The 11188-nt window shown below is 45.8% G+C and overlaps 1 long non-coding RNA gene across 1 annotated transcript; it reads right to left on the reverse strand.

The window, feature by feature from the left end:
- Positions 1 to 1334: 1334 nt before the first annotated feature.
- On the reverse strand, positions 1335 to 3745 carry LOC118163396. The gene is made up of 3 exons (XR_004749025.1): positions 3620 to 3745; positions 3188 to 3382; positions 1335 to 1594 (listed from the first exon to the last, which is right to left on the reverse strand). It is a non-coding gene; the product is annotated as an uncharacterized LOC118163396 (long non-coding RNA).
- Positions 3746 to 11188: the final 7443 nt, after the last annotated feature.

An 11188-nucleotide genomic window follows, 5' to 3' on the forward strand; every position in this document is an offset into this window, starting at 1 on the left:
CTGGAAGAAAGTAGCATTGTCTTAGCTTCATTGCCAGAATATTGAGGTAATCCAGATTTTGTGGTCAAGCTTCTGCTTTGTTTACCTCACCTGTCCCTAGAACAAGATCAAGCTTAGGACAGACAATAGAGAATACAACTTCTGTGAGTTATGCCACATTTCACTTTGCAACATTGTTTTGATGAAATTGCTCAATGACTTTTTAATGAAGAAGAATGAAACTTGGTTGTTTTTAGAGTTAAATGGTAATATGGAGGCATGGATGTTGGCTTCACAAAGAGAAGAATAGAAAAATCTTGTGTTACACCTGCTTTTGATCAGATTAGAGAGCGTGTTTCCCGTCACCGTTCCTTTACTTGAAGTAGCCATGGAGAGACACGCTTGCCCAGCTAAATAGCCCAGCAGCTGGTGCAGCATCTTTTTCAAGCTGCAGTTTTGTTACGCCGTCGGAGTGGACACATCCCTGCTCTGGTCAAGCTCCAAGTTGACCAAACCCCGGCGGCTGTTAGTGTAGCAGCAAGCATACGGCAGTGCACCTGCAGAGCGGTTTGTTGGCGGGGTTTGGCAGTACGCTAACCTGGACAGTTGGCTTCGGGTTAGCTTTGCAAGAGTTCACATCTGCCCAGAAGGTGCCATCAGCCACTGTAGCAGCACAGATATTGCAGGGCTGTCAGAGGGAGCAGTATATGGTTACTGTGGTTAATTCACCTCAGCTGTTCTCAGGAATATAATGTAATAAATAGCTGGCACTTAACAAAGAGCATTATTCTATATAGGTTCTTGTATCACTCATCACCAGGCTAGCTGGGCACCTTCCAACAGTGCATTAAGCAGTGGGACTGCCATCTGCTCTGTGCGATTTGTTCTCTTACCAGCTCCTTGGTAGCGTGCTCTGTACTCCTGTGTTGTGAAAAAGCATCTGTTTGTCAAAAATTTGCGTGTGCTGTTACGCCTTTCCTGCTGAAGCACGGGTAGGAATGAGGAGGAGTCCCTCCTTGCACATGGACTGGGGATGTTTGATCATCCATGGGCTGTGTGGAGCCCACAGTCTAAACGTTAGCAGCTCATGGAGTGCTCTGGGGCTGGGGGCTTTTCTTCCAGCTGGCTGCCTGAGGCACAGCTCATCCAAAATGGATGCAGCTTCCCCGTGTAGTCTGTCCAGCAGACAGCTGGACTCTTCTAGGACAGTTGTCCCCTTCCTCATAAGAAGGTGGGACGATAACAATCGTTAGGGATAACTGCTGAAGAAACTTGAAAGGCAGGGATGAAACTGTTCTCTCTTCACCCTTTCAGTCACGTTCTTTAGCTGGGGCGGGAAAGACCCCGTTGCGGCTGGTGTAAGAAGTCGCTGGTATTGCACAGCGCTACCTAATTTTGAAATATGCTTTTCAGTGTGAAAGGTGTCCCCTTGCCTTTGTGACTATTGATATCCTCTTTATAGGAGCTTTAACGGTTTTTGTAATTGCAGATACAGTTGATAGAGTCGAAAGCCACTGAACTTCAGGGGAATGAATACTTGCACCAGGACGGGAAGCTGTGTGCCATTGTCGTGCACTGCTGCTGGAAACGAGCCTCTAATTCAAATGGCTGTGACCTGGATATCAAAGGAGGAAAATTAGAGGTCTGTTGCCAAGAAACTGAGTGTCCTTGGCATGTAGCAAAGCAGCAACAGAGTTTTAATTATCTAATTAAAGTGTGGCGTCCCGTTATTTTACACCGTTCATAAAGCCAGTTGAGTTATGTTCTTTTTTTTTTCCTTATTGCTCTGCAGAAAGGGCTCCTGACCTGAGCAGGTAGCAGCGGCTGGCACACGTATCAAGGCGAAGAAGTTAACTGAGGCGGCGGAGCAGTGAGCATCGACGTTACTCCTGTAGTGCTAGTTCTGTGCAGGCCTGCCTTCTGAATCTCTGCTAGTTATAAGCAAGTAAAAATGTTCTGTGGGAGATGTAGGGCGTCACTGCTTGGAAATACGCTTTTATTTTTTTCACTGTGCTACTTTGTCCTACGTTTTAGCTGTCTCTGGGGTGGTTTTCACTGACTTTGAAATCTATCTTGGCAAAGTTTAGTGGCACTCACTGTTTTGCTTGTTTCTCTTTTGGTACGCTGTTTCTTTGATATGCTCTGATAAATATTTGCTGTGGGACAGATTTCAATCTTGGTTACGTCAGTCTAAATTAAAAGTGCAGTTACTAAGGTCCGTGATGGCACTAGAGGAAGCGAAATCAGATGTGGGCTGGCCTGTCCGAAGACAGCATCTCTGCGAGCATTGAAACAGCCTTCCCTAATGAGAGGGGGAAGGTAAGGACAGAGAGTGTGGTATGGGAAGTAATGGTGAAGGCAGGACTCTGATCTCAGGCACTGTCAGAGGGAAAAGATGCCCAGGGAAACAGTTAAATGCGTATGCTGGGAAATAAGTAGGTGTCAAATGAGTCACATAAAGGAATCTGAGATCACGCAGATAAGGGTGAGTGAAGACTCGCTGGGTTTTAGAGGTGTAAACCAAGAAGGAGGAGAATCGCATTTTCCTTTCCAACACGCTCCTCGCTCTCAGGTTATTGGGGATACATCTGTACCCCGCAGCCTTTGTGCGAGTGAGCTTCGCTGGGCCTGGTCACGTGGGCTTTTACTGGCGTTATTTTTAACATTCTTGCCTTTTGGCCTTTAATATTCTCCTTGGCAGGAGCTGTCCCGCTCTTCTTGCAGCTCCTCCATAAGTCCTTTTCTGCCGGGGATGTTACCGGTTACGGCGCAGTCGGCATGGGCTTAGCCCTGCAGCGCTGCACTTTTGACCCTTCCCTGCTAGGGCTTTGCTCCAGCCCAAGCTATGGAAACGCACGGCAGCGTGCGGCTTAGTAAATACTCAGCTGCTTCTAGGCTCCGTGGCTGTGCCCTGCCCTGCTGGCTCGCGGCATAGCAGCCCCTGTGCTTAGCAACCCGGCCGCCCTCCCAGCGTCGCCCCCATTCACCACAGTGAGTGTTTCAAGATTTGCTGGTGATAACGCATGCCCTTGTGCAGGTTTGGGTCGTCTGCCGCCCACGGCCTGCGATAGCGACTGTATGACAGCAAAGCCACCAGGGCTGGCTGGGAAGGGAGACAAAACCCAGAGCCACTAGAGGTGCCCGAGTAATTTCCACGGGTACTAACGAGCGCAAAGCTAATGTACATAGCAGTAAACATAGGCCTTACTGTTTTAGCACGTGCCTTTTCTCAGCAATTTCCAAATGCCCACTCAGAAGCAGTTTCTAGCATAATTAAGAAACTTCCTCTCTTTTGGGCTGGAAAATCGTGCAGCTTCCTGGGTCACAGGTGCTCTGGTGTCCTCCGTACCTGGAACTCATCTGTTTCATGGAGGAGGGATACTGCCAATACCTCTCTCCTTTCCTGTATTACAGAAGATAATTTGTGTTTTGCTTAAAAACAAACAAAAAAGACTGGTAAAAACTCCCAAGCAAAGCCACAAGAACAGTCTTCTGTCTCACCTCAGGTCTCCCTTGTGAGATCCCTGGCAATGAGTGTGGCTCAGCTAAGGCCCTAGTGAGATGATCATTCAGAAATGACGAAAATTCAGTGGAACATGAAATCCAGCATGATTTTAAGTATTTTAAATCATAGTCTTACCTCCCAAATAAACAAGGCATAGGTCCTTCTCTCCATCATTTCTGCATTAAGCTAGTAACTTCTGAGGAAGTTAGCCTCTATTCCTGCCACTGACAGAATGAAAATGAGGACATTCTCAGAGAAAAAGCCAAACCATTGCTTAAATAATTCAGTTTTAACGTGATTAAGAAGGAAAAAATAAAACAAGGCCATTACCATGGCAGATACCCGGGTGGCTTCTGTGCTGCCACCAGGCTGTGTCTGGAATCTCAGCGGGGCTGGGATGAGGTCTTCTGATGGAGAACAGACCCGAAATTTCAGCTCCAAAGACACACACCTTACATTTTCCTGGAGACAAACATGGAGAAGTCTCGCACGTAAGGATAATGTTTCTGTAACAATTCACCTCTTCAGAGAAGCACACAGAAGCTGTGAGCTGATCTGCGCAACTCTTCGGTGGAGGAGATAGTTCATTGTGTTTGAACTGCTTTATCTCTGGTGAGCACGCAGGGAGATTAAACAGCTACTCTGGGGCCACTGCATGCATCTGAGGCAGGGCCAAGATCAGAATATTGATTTCTGGCCTCCGCAGTCCCAGGCTCAGTTCACTACATTATGTTGTTTTCACCGATAACGTTTAGACAAATAGATCTTGACATACCAGAAGCATAGTAGCCTCTCAGTAAATTGAGCAGGGCTTTAGCTGTTCAATTCCTTTGATTTGTGTGTGCTTCATGCTTGTTCCCAGTAATCTCAGCAACTATTGTATATTTACAGTGAAAGTCGCTTCTAGCCTGAAGCACACTAGACTTCTTTTTCTCGTAAAGCAGAAATAAGCCTAATCACGATGCATTTCCTTCTTGTCAGATCGAGATCTGCGAATATGTTACTTCAAAGAAAATTTGCTTCATTCCTCTTAAAAATAAACATTGGTGGGGATTCTCAGTCCTAACCAACTGTAGCTTGTCGCTCCTGCTGTTCCCGTGGTTGAGATGGAAGTCAGAAAAATGGGAAAGGTCCCACAGACCCAAAGTTCAAATACAAATGCTTTTAATGAAATTACCAGATGTTATCTTCAGATGCTCAGTTTCTGGTATCCGAAAGCATAATAAAAGGCAAGGATATATCTGAAAGCTAGAATAAATTCTACAAAGGCAGCAATTCAGGTATTTTTCTATTATAAAACCGCTCTCCAAATATCTACAACGATGTAAGAACATTGCCAATTGCTACAACCCGAAAAATCTCAGAAATACCTGAGCCCGGTTAGATGCAGACCAGAATCTTTGTTCTGTCCTTCTGAACTCCAGGTATCTCATTTGCAGCTAAAAAAGGCCCCCGCTTGCTCTTTTGGAGTGTACTTGAAGCTTGGCAGCCCTACAAAAACTGTACTGGTGTTTAAAACACGTCAAGTTATCTAACAGCATTCTCCACCCTTCTTTGTTACTCGATGCAGTAGCACGATGTCATTTGTCAGAGAGCCAAAACTGGAGACATGCTGAATATGTGAATACCAAGGAAGTGGTTTCCTTAGCAATAACAGGCATGTGAAAGTCAAAACTTCCTTTCCTCCTCATGTGACCTTTTTCAAAGCAATTCAGATAGGGGACAATGGAAGCGAATTCCAGGCACCCACGGTGTTCCTGCATTGCCAGACAATGATTTGCCAAACAGCCGAGTTATCTTACCTTTTTATTGAGGTAAAATTACATTTTTCTTTAGCTGTTCTCCACGAGGCATTTTGTGTGTTCGTGTGTACTCTGCAGTTTTTTTCCTGAAATGAAAATTGCCTAAAGCCATAGAAACAAATATATAGAAAATTGCTTGGCCATTTTCTTGCCAATGTAGACCGAAACATTTGTTATGCATAAAATCCCAAATCCTTTCTATTGAGAGGAAATGATGGCCTGAAAACTCTTACCGGTTCGTTTTACGAGCTGGAACTCCCTTGGATGCAGTACTAAGCACTGAAGATACTTTACCCGTTTTGTGTATGGTGAAAAACACCATTCCTAATGAAAACCTGTAATAAGAAGAAAGAGAGAAGGAGCTGATATATGAAGGCAGACAAAAGGGAGATGGCATTCACCTCGCCCATCCTGCACGCGAGCGTGGTATCAGTCCCCTGTTGCTATTCTTATCCTGCGTGGCGCAGACGTTCCTCATCCCTAGGGACAGCAGCGATAGCCAGAAGTACCGACACAAAGCCCTCTGCCCAAAAATTCTCAAGTATTTTCTAAAAGCAGCTACTAAATTTAAACCTGGCCTCTCTAGTGAGGTAGGGAACTATTATCCCCATTTTTCTAGCTAAGGGACAATGCAGCAATATTTGTCCAAGCGGCAGAGAAAATTCCTGTTGGGGCTGGAAATAGAAGCTCAGCATCTGATAACTTGTGAGAGACGGGCCTGGATCCCCAGTACTCAAGGAAGGCTCGGATGTCAGAGTCCTGTCGGCTTCGCTGCACCCAGCTGCCCGCTACCTGTCCTGGTCCCGCGCTGCCGCAGCCTGCGTGCACATCCCTGGCACTTGGCAGAGAAGGGACCCTCCGATCCTCGGGGACCGCTGATTTCATGGGTGTGCTTTTCCCTCGATTTCAGGATTTAGCCTTAAACTCCAGAAGACCTGTTTTTATTTTTATTTTAGAAATGAGCTATAAAACATGAATACCAGGGTTTGGAGCCAGTCCCGCCAGGCAGGAGAAGAAACCTGACAGGAGACAGTTCAGCTGAAGATGTCTGCAAATCTGCGGCAGGGATGTGGCACAGATTTGGAGCCTCAATGTCTGGAAGAAAATAGGCAAGCCATCTGCTCCCACAGGGTCTGGCGCGTTGGTGCTTTGTGCCAGTTCCACCAAGGCAAAGCTTATTGTCTAGCCAAGCATTCATGTCCAACAGAGTGTGTAAGTACCTGCGGTGAGTTGTCACATGAAATCCCAGGCCAGCCTTGGCAAAATGTCATAGCAAGCACGTTCACGTTTAATGCCAGGAGCTGCACAATCGCTGTGCGATACTCCTGTGGTTTCTGGTAGAGGGCTGTCGAGAGGACACTTGAGAAAGGGTGCTGGTGCTCTGTCCTCAGGCAGCACAGCCTCTGGTGCCGAGTCAGTGCTTGGGGGGATGGCATTCACACTGATTTCTCATTACACCCCCAGAGCCGAAAGGCAGACATGACTAGAAACAAGGAGAGGCAAATAAAAAACAGAGAACACTGCGTGGAACAATTGCAGCGAGTCTTTCTTGGTTCTAGGTATTAGCCCAGCACCAGGAATGGCGACGTGGAGGACTGGGGGTGTGCTTCCCATGGGAGGGCGAGCAGCTGTCAGGGCCTGTGCCACACCATGAGCCGCACAGCGGCTGTCGGAGGTGGAGATCCTGTCACCAAAAGGCTTAACGAGTGACACTGTGAGCCCAAAGTGACGTCGGTTGTGTGAGGTGGGCACAGAGCTGGGACCACAGAGGAGTTGAAACCAAAGACAACCAAGGCAACCAGTGCAGCGCCTCAGAGAAGGGGGCTGAGGAAAAGGCCCCTGCCTTTTTTTTTCCGGTGTGGCAGAAGAGGATCAGAAACAAAGGTGGAGGAGCAGCCCAGAAAACACTCTCCAGCAGAGGAAAGGCAGCAAGGGGCTGCCCACAGGCCCCTCCAATGGCAACAGCACCAGGATGAGGGGACTGGGCCGCAGGGCCCCAAGTCTCCTGGGCCAGGCTGGGGACAGGGCAGGCGCAGGCCAGCCAGGAGGCTACGAAGCCTGTGCAACACTTTGTCCCCCTCTGACACCACTGTCCCACAGCCATCAGTATGGCTTGGAGAGACATCCAAACCTTAAAGGCTTGGGATCTGCAGCAGGCTGGCCACAAAGACCAAGGAGGGAAAGGCTGGCCAAAGGCAAGGCGCTGGGAGCCAAGAAAGGGCTGTGAGGGAGGCTGGCAGAGGTGGCACCAGGACGCCTGCTTGGGCTAACTGCTGCGGCTCAGGGAGAGCCCTCCGGTCAAAAATTTTTAAATAATTTAATTTTAAAATTTAAAAAGGGGTTTAAAAATACAGCTTTGCTGCCCGATAATTACCCAGCTTAGAGCAAATGGCAGGGCAGGTGTCATGTGCCGTGGCACGATGCGCTATTTCCAGCGGCTCCGCAGAAGTGCCACAGGACGATATTCTCAGCTGCACCTTGCTAATTAATGGCATTTTTTCATTCCCCTTTGCTTTGTACATGTTAAGGCAGGCTTTATTTCTCTTTGTGTGTCATTTAGCTTGATGAATATCGTTGAAAAATGACTTGACAAATGTTTAAGTGAAGATTATTTCTAAGTATGTGTTCCTTTAGGGGAAAATCTGGCCAAATGTCTTCTGACCTGTTCTTTCATAGGACACATAACACAGGAAATGCAAGCTCCTCCTCCAAGTCCATTTTTTCCCCGCCGTTCTTGCATGTTTCAGTTCTACAGTCGTTCCCATGGGCCACAATAAACCAAGATATAACGAAAATATATTCAGCATATTTTGAAAAATAACAAGCTGTGTCCTTTACAGGAAGTTTGGGGTTGAGGCATACTGTACAGCATTTTTGTTGTGTTCTTTTTTTCTCACTTAACAGGGGCATATTTCAACCACCAGAGCACTTGCTGATATGATTTAATTAATAAATCAGATTTCAGATTCTGTGGCAGCAGAGTCATTTTGACAGGGCTGCCTTTCAACATGCTATCCTGCTGCTGAAAGATCTGCCGGTGAATGCAACATTTGTCTCAGGCACTGAGGAGAGCACTGACCCGACACAAGCAGCGCTGCCCAGCACTCAGAGCTTGTCATCGTGAGTTGCTTCCACAGCCACCCATTCACAACCTTGCTGAATAAACACAGGTATTAAATTATTCAGCGGACAAAAGAATAAAAAAAAAAAAAAAAAGAAAAAAAAAAAAAAGCACTTGGCATTCAAATGTGTGTACTATGAGGTTTCTAGGCTTCACTTTTTGAAGAGTGCATTTTAACAAAGCTCTGGGACCTAGGAGATGAGCATGCAAGCTGTGGCAGTGCTATGTGCCACAGAAATTACCTGGCTATTCCACACAACTGTGCATTCTGCTTAGTGCAGTTTTGAAACCTACTCCGAAATGACAATTAATTATAATCAAGTAGATTGTTCTGGATCTGGAAGAGCTGCTCTAGGTGAAACCCCAGCAAAAGGGACCCTCCAGTGGCCACGAATGAGGTTGGGATGCAGAGCCAAGGGTGGGAAGCACAGATGCAGGTGGGATGTGGTGACAAGGGGCTGAGCAGAGGCACAGCATTGGTTGCGCCCTTCCTCCCAGCACAGACACACAGCCTTGCCTCTTCACAGTGCTTCTCCGAGTCCTTTAGTGCCTGAGAGCCAGCAGATACCTAGCAGGCTGACTGAAGTAAAAAGCATCTAGGCAGGGAAGCAACAGAGTGCTCCAGAACTTTTCTAATGATTAACCTGAAAACATGCAATTGCCCATACAGTGTATTTTCTATTGTGGACAGCTGAAGGACGCACAGAAATACAGAATCTCTGCCACTGCTACTACAGAGACCTGAAAAACTGGTTCATTACCAGTTCTACAGGTGTAATGTGGATATGGATCTCGTATCTTGTGTTTCACTTGTTCTTGGTGTTCATCACTCTGCGAGGCAGTTTTGTTCCTGTTTCTAGTTCGCTCTTGCTTTGCTCCCATCCATCCCATGGGCAGTCTTTGGTAAGAACACCTGCCTCTCCTGAACCATTTTCCATCCGCAGATCTCCACAGACCTTACCAAAAGAGAAGAAATGGACGGAATGAGGCAGATCTGGGGCAGTAGGCAGGGGCACATGGGTAGTGCTGGGGCTAAAGGGATCATGGTCAAGAGGAACAGATGGAAGAGGCACCATGTGAAACACAGCGGGGCTGGTACTGGGGTGACAACCAAGCTTCCTAAACCCTATGCAGCTGCCACAACCACTGAAACCCATGAAGCAGACCCTGTTTTGTGCTGGTCCGCCCATGAAGAATAAGGTACACACACTCTCCTTCAAGTAGCTGTGGTTTCTATGGGGAACCTACAGGTTTCAGCCCCTTGTGCCAGTATCACACAAGTATCACAGTGATGATTTGGGGTTTTTCTCCCCCAGGTTTTAAAGAGAATGACTTATAAAAGCTACATTGGAAGAAAGCCACAAAATCAAGTGCTCACATGTTATGAAATGTAAGAATTACAGTTGTGGTCTCTAATTCAACTCTTTTTTATTGTCACCACATGATACAATCTTTAATTACATTCCACCAGCTAAACTGTAAGAAAAATGTTACTGCCTACTTTTACTGGCAATTTACTGTAGAAAATAATATGCTAAACATGAATGACATGTTCAGCGATTTAATATTACGAAAGTAATAATGCAATAGATTATTGTGGTGTTACTTGTTCACTCCTCGTACTGCATTTACTGTAAAAATGTTTTAGTGAACAGCATGGAAAGTCTGAAGCTTGAAAGCATCTTTTGGAAAAAAAAAAAAAAAAAAGACATTTAGTCCACGAGAAAACAAACTCAGGGAAGGGCAAAAGCTGTGGGCTCATTACTTTGCTTTCTTGTCCCAGACATTCAGCTAGAGAGGAGAAGCTTTATGAAACTTGTTTGATAAGTAAGTGTGAACTGAGCAGCCTGCATTGCAAAACAGAGTTATCAGTCGGTGCTGTCTGATGTTCGATGACTCCTCCCCAACATATAGATGGCCCCAATCCTTAAGAGCTCATGAAGGGTACATGTGATAAAATTGCATGGGTGAGGAAAGTGAGGGAAGCAAAGAAAGGGCAATTTACAAGGCTGATCTTCCTGCTGCCATCAGTGGCACACATTCCCAGGGCTGTCCCTGTACACAACCCAAGTCTCAGGTGGGCAAAATTAAACACATTTATGACTGGCCAAAAAAAAAAAAAAAAAAAAAAAAAAGAGTAAATCCCAGTTCCTGAGATGCAGTATTTCATGTTCTCCCTTCTTTTGTTTCAGCACCCATCTCTACTCCAAATTTCAATTATTTAGGAAATTATATTTTTAGTATTTTCTGTCCCATTCCTGGTAAAAAGTGCAAAGAGCTATACACTTTTACTGTTCTCTTAAAATATTACACATGCAACTTTCTGCGTTTAAATAAATATATAAGATCTCATAGCAGGAGAACTTCTGTCTGTATCTTCAGAGATACAGACATTTTAAAAAAAAACATTTACTAGCAATATTTTTAGTTAAAATCTAATTGTTTGCCTTTGAGTACTGGACTTCCGTGCTCTTTACTAATACTACATGGTATTAACTAAAATGTCCTGTTGCCTTAAGACAACTTAAGGGGGAAAGTCTCACCTGGCCTGCTGCTGGTCCTCTTAACTCCACGATAACGCTCTTGGATTAGTAGCACAAGGTCACGATCTCTTCTGGTACAAGAGTGGCCAAGCCAGGCCCTTTGTTCTTTAAACAACGATTCAAAGTCACGTTGCCCTTATTGTCAGCCTTCAGAACTAAAGATTTTCCTCATGCCTGGCTTCACTTTGACTTCATGGCTAAGGTTTCAGCTAACGATGCTATCAGACAATAGTGGAAC

This window comes from Oxyura jamaicensis, chromosome 3 (genome assembly GCF_011077185.1).
Source record: "Oxyura jamaicensis isolate SHBP4307 breed ruddy duck chromosome 3, BPBGC_Ojam_1.0, whole genome shotgun sequence".
Classification (NCBI taxonomy): domain Eukaryota; kingdom Metazoa; phylum Chordata; class Aves; order Anseriformes; family Anatidae; genus Oxyura; species Oxyura jamaicensis.